Below are 9,014 nucleotides of genomic sequence, written 5' to 3'. Positions count from 1 at the left end.
CTTGTGATGTTATTATAGCAGAACTCAACAAAAATTTCATATAATAATAAATAAGGCATTATAACTAATTATTTACTTTAAGTAAGTTGATAATAACATTTTTCACTGTTTCCTGAAACCCTTTGCCACTGATAGCATATTTCACTGATGCTTTCTTAATTTATTTATTTATTTATTTTTTTGTCCTTTCAGCTTATCCCGTAAGTTCAGGGTCGCCACAGTGGATCATTGTCCACATGTTGATGTGGCACAGGTTTTACGCCGGATGCCCTTCCTGCTGCAACCAATTTCTACCATCTATTATCATTCTACTATCTCTCTGGTTGATATTTGTGCAACTATACATGAAAAGCATATTGCACAATCAATAATATATTTTTTTTATCAATATACACACTATTATTTCAGTGACAACTTGCTTTTAACTTAAGTGTTTTTGTTGGTTTGTTTGTTTGTTTGTTTACTTTTTACAAATGTGCCATCTTTCTGTCCCCACTCTGACCCTTTTAATAAGACCATTTAAATAGGTTCTAAGCTGATGTTGGAAGTAACTGTGTACCACATACACTATATAACTTTGCAATGTTGCATATCTGGTGCTTTTTAGGACATAGTGCCACTCTAAAGCTGCATAGGTTATGTAAGCTAATAGTAGCTACTGTACCTTACCAACCTTCCTAGATGAGTGATTGTGTAAATGTTACTCCAATCTCCCTGTTATTTATGATGTGCAGGTGCTCTCAATGTGCTCTGTCTGCTCTGCAAATCTCCAAGAGCACAAGTCATTGCTTTAAAAACATTTGATGAGTCAAACAAAGGGTTCTTTAATGACTCTTCTAGGGCAGAGACAGTCTACAAAGGTTTATGTTGGCCTGACTGTAAATACAGAAAATTGTTTAATGCTAGTCTCGACTGTGACAGGACAGCTCTGAAGGGCTTAACGGGCACATCAGACAGTGAATCCCACTGTAACCTATTGGTGATGTTGAGATTCATGGTAAAACACCCCACATACATCATATAGCTTTACTGAGCCATTACAGAAGGAATTGGCTGAAGGTGCGTCACCACATGAGCAACTGGAATGTTCCTAAAACCAATGTTGCTGAATGTTGTCAGCAACAACATTGTTCCTTATCAGTCTGTGAATATTGCAAGGCTATAAGAATTCTGCCTTTAAATGATAGGAAGAGGCAACACTGAAGGATCAAAAAGCAACGTTGCCATGAACTTTTCACAAACTCGCCTCCACAAGCCAGATCTTCTGTGTTCATTAGCACTTTCATATTATACACTCAGTCCAATGTTCACAAAAAATGTTTCTGGAAAGGTTTGAACTTTGTCTAAAATGCTATAAATTGTAGTCTTTGGTTAAAAAATATTCCTACTGATGAACTGATTACTGATTAACAATTATCTAATTCACTCAGAGTGGTGAGCCATGACCTATATTTGCTTGGGCATTTGGTGGATGCTCCTTTTTCTGTAGCTCATGCTGTATCTCAAATTAAACTGCTAACATTAGAATAATCCAGAACCATGTGGATATTTTTTAAACTTTCCAGTCTTATTCAAGTCTTTCCAGGTTTATTTTCTGTCACTTTTTTGCATGTGTTTCAGCATCAAGCTCTGAATTTTATTATTTCTTTTATTTACAAAACAGTGAAGTTAATCACTGAAAAACTAGAAAATACTTAAATTTTTCTTTTGTCAGATCTGTTGTAGAAAGAGTATGAAAATCAACTGTTTAGTGATCTTACAAAGTCAACAGGGCTCTTACTGTATCACTAACAAATTTTTTTATTTTAAAGAAAATAGTAGAATTAGTGCAAACAAGTCCTGCATTTTCATCAGCCTGCATAGAACAAAGTTCATGAGGTTTAAACTTGCCGTTGAGATTTGACATGCCACAGCAATGCCCTCCTGCCATGTTTGACTTCACCTTCATGCCCCACATAATGTATAAGGTATGTGTTTGTGTTACATAGAATTTTTTTCTATTTTTTCCAACTACATCATTAGTAAAAGAAAAAGCACATCACCAGTAAAATCAGGCTTTGCCTGGGTAACTATGGGTATAGTGTCTCGCTTAAGGACACTTCAACATGTAAGAGGAGGAACCAGGAGTCAGACTAACAACGCTGAGATTGGTGGACAATTGCTTTACCTCTTGAGCCACAGTCATCCCAACACAAGGGAAAGCAGAGAGAACAGTTACCTCAGTAGCTCATAATGGAGTTTAAAATAGAAGGCATGGCATTATTTTGCTTCTTTTGCTCTTACTAATGGTTTTGCTGTTTATGGCCCATTTAAACTGTTAACTGAATGCAGAATGTTGCTGCATGTTTTCTACAAGATGTTAAAACAGTCAATGAAATTGAGGAAAAAGGATATATTTGATCCCAAAATCACTGAAATGAGGCATACAGTGGCGTGAAAAAATATCCAATCCCCTACTGGGAAGGGTTACAAAACTATTTTTTAAGGCTCTGGGACTCCACAGATTCACAGCAAGAGACATTATTTACAAATGGAGAGGACTTGGAACAATAGTGAAGTTTCCCAGAAAGTGTCCCACTATCCAACAGAAGTCCAAAAGCACAGTGACCACTCAACCAGGAGGTCACAACAGATCACATGGAAACATCCAAGGAAATGCAGCCTCTCTCACCTCAATAAAAGTCGTTTTTTTATGACTCCACTATCTGGAAGACACAGGGTGGAAATGACATGATGGGAAAGTGGTGAGGGGAAAACCACTGCTAACCCAGAAGAACATTACGACTTGTCTGAAGTCTCCCACAGCATGCTAGATGATTGTCAAACCTTTTAAGAGAATATTCTTTGAACTGACTCAGAAGTTGAATTGTTTGGAAGACAGAGTTCCTGTTACATCTGGTGTAAACCACTAAATTGCACAAAAAATAACTCCTAGAGTTATTCAAGCATGGTGGTGGTATAATGAACAAAGTGAAAATGGTTCAAAATGAATCAAATGAATGTTTGAGAGTTGCTTAGTCACACTGTAAACCTAAACTAGTTTTTCACATTGGCGGTTTAGGCAATAGATAACCTTGTTGCTGCAATAAATACATTTCATTTCAAATTTTTGTGGGTTTTTCTCAAATTCTCTTCATTTATATTAAGTTTAATTTGAACATGAAACAGTTTATTATGAGATACAAAAAGAGAAGAAATGAGGCGGGGAAAGAAAGAATGTTGAAATTGCAGCCTCTGTCTTCATTTGCATTTCTCCATACTACAAGTATTGGAGTTAACACTTCTTAAAGTAGTAAATAATCTACACTGGGCTTCTCTGTCATGTTAGTACTAGACAGAATTTGATGATTAAGGGATAGGCATTGTCTCCTGCATAAAAGCAGCTAAACTACTGCTCTTTTAGACCCTTGGAGAACATCCAAGTTAAACACACAACAAACAAATGCAAAGGTAAGTGAACAGACTCACACAAGTGCTCAGAACCATTTGTGCCCTATAGACATAACAGAGACATTTCCAAATTACTGCCAAAAGACTTCAACTAAGAATTTACCTCAGAACTGTTATGGTACCATGACTTCAGAGAGAATTTACTACAAACCACACTTATGGTTTGCTCACAAGATTTGCAATGTTTCTGAAATAGCAGAAAAACAGAAACATACAGGTCCATATATGTGTGTGTGTATGTATACACACACACACACACACACACACACACACACACACACACACACACACACACACACACGCACTAATTTCCCCTCACCACATCATGTGAATATATATATATATATATATATATATATATATATATATATACACGTACACACACACACACACATATATACATATATATACACACACATATATATATATATATGTATATACATATATATACACATATACACATATACATACATATATATATATATATATATATATATATATACACACACATACATACATACATACATATATATATATATATATATATATATATATATATATATATATATATATATGTTCCTGTTTTAATTTAATGGTGCGGACAAAAATATTGGATGAATTATGTAAGATTTTTAACAGATCCCCAATTCTATGGACTCAAAATTAAATAATAGTGAAGAACATTCCCCTTTCTCCAGTGAGAGAACATAGTCTTATGCTGTGTTCATTTGATCTATCTGAGAGATATAGCAATTTTAACAGCATAACATGAATGTAGCGTTTTAAGAAAAACTTATTTAGTTTTCCTGTTTTTGACACACAGAAATTCTCTGGGTTTACCCTGCTGAAGTCTTCTCTTTACTGTTGATTTTAAGACAGATACTGCTTTTATATTGTAGGTACCTCCTGGAGGTTGCTTTTGATCAGTGATTGTTTCTTCATCCACCACAGTTGTGTTGTGTGGTCTTCTTTTTTGTGGTGGGTGTTTTACAGTCCAAGAGCTCACCAGAGTCCTTTCATACTAAAACGCAGAACGTCATGAAATGGTTAAGTCAGTCACCTGACTTAAACTAAGAAAAAAAAAAACTAAGCAGTTCACTTGCTGAAGGCAAAACTGAAGACAAATGTTTCAAGTACAAGCAGGAAGAGAAGACAGCTGCAAAGAAGGCCTGGCAGGGTATCACCAGGAAATAAACTCAGCAACTGGTGATGTCTGTGGGATCCAGGACTTCAAGCAGTCATTGACTGCGTTTGCAACCTAATGTTACACGACAGTTTATTTTATGATTATGTTCGTTATTAAAATTATTTTTGCCCCTAAAATTTGAGGTCCATGAATAAATTGGTTATAGTTCATCCAATGTTTTTGATAATAATAATTTGAACTAAGTCTGTAATTTAAAGCTACTAAAAGTCTTAAGCACATCCTGACTGTTTCGTCTTTTGTAGGGGTGTATAGAGTGAAAAATGATGAAAACTGAATAGGTGTCCAAATACAATAACTACCTAATTGTCTTTACTAGTATTTTACACCATTCACTGATCCCACTACACTGATAAGCAGAGATAGTATTTCTTATTTTTAATTAATTACAGTTTTTGGTCATAATATTCACCTTGGTACCTTGTCTAAGAAATCAGGACTAGAAATGCAAAATGTAAAATAGATAAATATCCAAAATACCGTGATACTGAATGACAGTAACAGCCTAATAACCTACTGGCCTTCTAATAAAAATGTACTTGGACATAGATACACACACAGTTGTTAGTGTGGTGTATTTGCCACCCTATCAGCATGTACCAGATCTACTGTAAAAACTGCCAAATGCCATCCACAAAAAGATAACTCTGGAGTTTGTAGTAAGGGTGAGGCTTATGCTGAGAGATGGTAAGTAATTAACTAAATTTACTCAAGTACTGTACTTAAGTACAATTATATGGTAATTGTTGATTGCTGAAATATATCCATAGGAAAAAATTGTACTTTTACTCATTTTCATTTACATTTAATGTAAAGCTTTAGGAACTAGTTCCTTTTTTATGAATAAGATTCATAGTACAAAATATAATCAGCTACTAAATGGTGTATTGTAAAAAAAAACACTGGTCAGTACATAAAGCAGTTGGAATTAGCTTTAACTTTATATACACGTAACAAGGCTAATCAGCTTTCTCCTACTGCACATATGTGTAAAAACAAGCTGCAGACAGGAACACATGGCTGAATGAAAGAGTGAATAAAAGGAATAAAAGGGAAGATCATTAATTTTTAAGTCCAAGTGAAGTCCCACAGAAGATTTAACACAACCCTAAATAAGTCACTTTCCCCCTTGCAGGTTATTAAAATTCAGATTGTTATAGAATAGCTGCATGGGCCTTTACTTTTTTCCCCCTTTCACTGTCACTCTGCGGCGACGCGCATACACACACACACACACAGATAAGTCAGAAAGCAGTACTTTCTGCCACTATATGGTCAGAATCTGTGAGCCAGGATTCCAAAATAAGTCTGAGGTGGAGGACAAATATGGTTACTCTTGTGCTGCGTGTCATTTACCATAACTAGGTTTCTTAAGTGCATGTAAACACTGTTCGTCTATTACCAAAGAAAATTGATTTCTCTAAGTACCCCAGTTACTTAAGGGCATGTAAACGCATTGAACATTAGTTAATAAATCAGTCTGGCCACCCAAGGTGTCACCCCCAGTTAGAGTGAGCTGATAGGTAAATCTTTCAGTACAAGGACAACTGGCCAAGTTTGAGGCTGAAATAAATCTCTATCATTTATATAAAAACTATTAATATTTTGTAATATATACCTTGTAGCAGTTGCAGCCAGTCAAGGGATGGATTTTTAACATATAACTGTTTTCTGTTATATGTTATATTACTATTTAGAGTGTTTGGAATGGATGACTACATTAAATACATAAGTTACCTATTTGAAATTCATTACACTGGACAGACGGTTTATAAACACATTATTATTAATAGACAGGTTACTGTAGGTGTAAGTTAAATTTTGACTTCAAAACATTTGGAATCGTTTTCCAAATGGGCCACCCTCTTTTGAGCATGGCCCAGACCGGCCACCTCAAGAAAACATTTGTAGGTCCGCCCCTGACACGCAGAGCAGAGCCCTCGCCTGATTTGCACTGGCGCGGGTCATTTCAGGTTAAACCCTGGCGCTGTCCCGTTCAGTTTAGTCGACGGAGATCAACACTGGATCCAGTTGAGGAGGAATGCACAGGGACTGGGACTCCAACTAATATTTGGATACGAGCTTCGTCTTGCATATGCGGTAGGTTTCATTTTTTGGTGTATTTATGACAACAGTCTAGTCAATGACAGCCTTTCCAAAAACTGTGTGCTTGACAGTATGGCAGCTAGGTGGCCGTACATTGCGCTCCCTAAGCTAAATGTGCATATTAATATTCATGCTTTTATCATAGCGACCAATGTGTCTCAGGTCCTATAAAGGGACTGGTGCTTTCCTGACCACATTCAGTATTTCTGCATTTCAGTGCTGCTTTGCTAATCGGGAGGCGGTTAGCACTTAGTCGAACATGACTTAGACATTGGCAGAATTCTTAGAGTCTTTTTTGACAATTTGGAGTAAAATTACAATGTATCCGCCAAGTACTGCGCTATTATTGTAATATTTGAACTTTCGAATCGGTTAACACTGCTCCCTCACGCCCACGATGATGTGTTTGGTTGGAATGAGATGGCAGGAATATAAGGAGAATATAGCAAAAAAGTTTCCATTTCTGGCATTTCTGGTGAGTTTCGTTCACGCCGAATTGAACCCTGGCTCATATAAATACTAAACCGTACTCAGATGTCGTCGTCAACACTGTTAATTGTAACAAAAAGCGTGAGCAAATTAAATCGATTGACATTCGACTCGGGGTTCTGTCAGTACAAGGTAACAGCGCGTACCCGGGCTAGCTTTCATGAAGACTTGAGGGAGTGGGTTTATGGACCCAAGTTATCGTTTCCGTGCTATCGTTGGCCATGCTTATAACAACACTCGTCTGACAGGGTCTTGTTTCCTTTCACTTCTGTTATCTTTAAACATATTTATTTCACTATTTCTGATGAAACCATTGCTTTCGCTTTTCCCAGTCGAACTTGACTGAAGCGCTCAATCAACATCTGGAATACAAAATAAGCCCCTTCACAGTGCATTAGTTACCTTACCCCGGTTTGACTCAACGCTACAGTTCAGGGTAGCAGTGACACTGCACAACAGTGTCTGACTTGTTTACTAATGGTTCATCATGACACATTTTGTGCTGTGAGAATATTTGTTGGCTACATCTATTTACAAGTAATTATAAAGTGTCCTCTTAGCCTCCTCTTAGTGCAGTACGGAAGGTGACATGTCAGCGTCATCCATGTTTTAACGTCTGAGCAGAAAGTGATGCCTTCAAACACCGTCCGAAAATACGAGCGTCCTTGTGCATGAACAACAACAAGGTGAATAGGGGAGTTTCATTTTGTCTTGATGGCTGGATAAACTCCAGCAGCTGGAATTAGATTAATAGGAGCACACATGTCTCAACAGTGTACAAAGAAAAGCTATTGGACATATTGTGCTTTTGTGTTTTTTTAGAACTTTGTTTAGAAAACACAGCAATGTATTTCAGCCACTAGCCTCTATCAGCTTTGCATCGGAAGGTAGTGAAATCAACAGCCTGTCAAACAATTATTAAAACTATTATTACATAGTTAAAATGTTTATTTTGTGACAAAATTTGTGAATATTTTATGTGTGCACTCTGCCTATTCAAAAAATATTCCAACATACATTTACAAACTCGAAGCTATATATTGCACAAGTTGCTACATCAAGTAGTTACATCAGCCAAAAATGGAGTTTGAAGGCAGCATCAGTTTTCAGTTGAGGGTATTTAAGGTCGTTCAGTTTGCCTATTTGCCTCTGTTTTTTTTTAGAGTTTGTCTGGACAGCATCAACTCACTGGCCACTTCATTAGCTACACCTGTACCAGCTAATGCAATCTGTTCTATTTAGAATGAACAAGGCGGCCAAATAATTGCAACCACCATTTAATATAATGTACTCCACTAGAACTCAACCATCCACCATGATCCTGAGAAATAATAACCTTCTTGAAGTAGAATTCATGGCAGAGCAGCTGTATTAGATTATGTTATGTTGTACAGGTGTACATATTGTATTATATTATTGTTGCCAGAGATAATATATCCTGTCACATTGCATACAACACAACATGTTTTGTTTTTAAAAAAGAGTAATGTTAATAGCCAAATAGCCAGAAAGCATTAATTTCAATGTTTAAAACAATTATCGTTTTGATCCATTTGTTGAAACTTGTTAGGCTATTTGGGATGCCCCACCCATATGGTAGTTTTCAATTTTGAGTCTTGATTCCTGTTAGGGGACAGCAGTGGCATCAGACAGAGTGTGGAGGTAGAATGTCTGTATATTCAATGTAGTAATTACACTATTGTTTCTTGTTTTTTTTTAAGTTATTTTTCCATTTGGCATAATTTATTAATCATGCTTGGATGTA

The 9,014-nt window shown here is 36.4% G+C and overlaps 1 protein-coding gene across 5 annotated transcripts in view; it reads left to right on the top strand.

Moving 5' to 3' along the window:
• Positions 1-6,605: 6,605 nt before the first annotated feature.
• The window catches only part of thrb (thyroid hormone receptor beta), a 97,391-nt gene continuing 94,982 nt past the window's right edge, over positions 6,606-9,014 (top strand). For 3 of the 5 annotated variants that reach the window (XM_067508986.1, XM_067508976.1, XM_067508938.1), the window contains exon 1: positions 6,681-6,754. The gene's annotated coding sequence lies outside the window, so the exon portion shown is untranslated. Of the gene's footprint in view, positions 6,755-9,014 lie in introns of all 5 variants that reach the window. The other 2 variants (XM_067508948.1, XM_067508959.1) reach the window with 2 other exon arrangements.

The sequence above is a fragment of the Channa argus genome, chromosome 1 (assembly GCF_033026475.1).
Source record: "Channa argus isolate prfri chromosome 1, Channa argus male v1.0, whole genome shotgun sequence".
In the NCBI taxonomy this organism is placed as follows: domain Eukaryota; kingdom Metazoa; phylum Chordata; class Actinopteri; order Anabantiformes; family Channidae; genus Channa; species Channa argus.
Note: the sequence above shows the minus strand (reverse complement) of the source record. Positions and strands in the feature narration are given on the sequence as shown.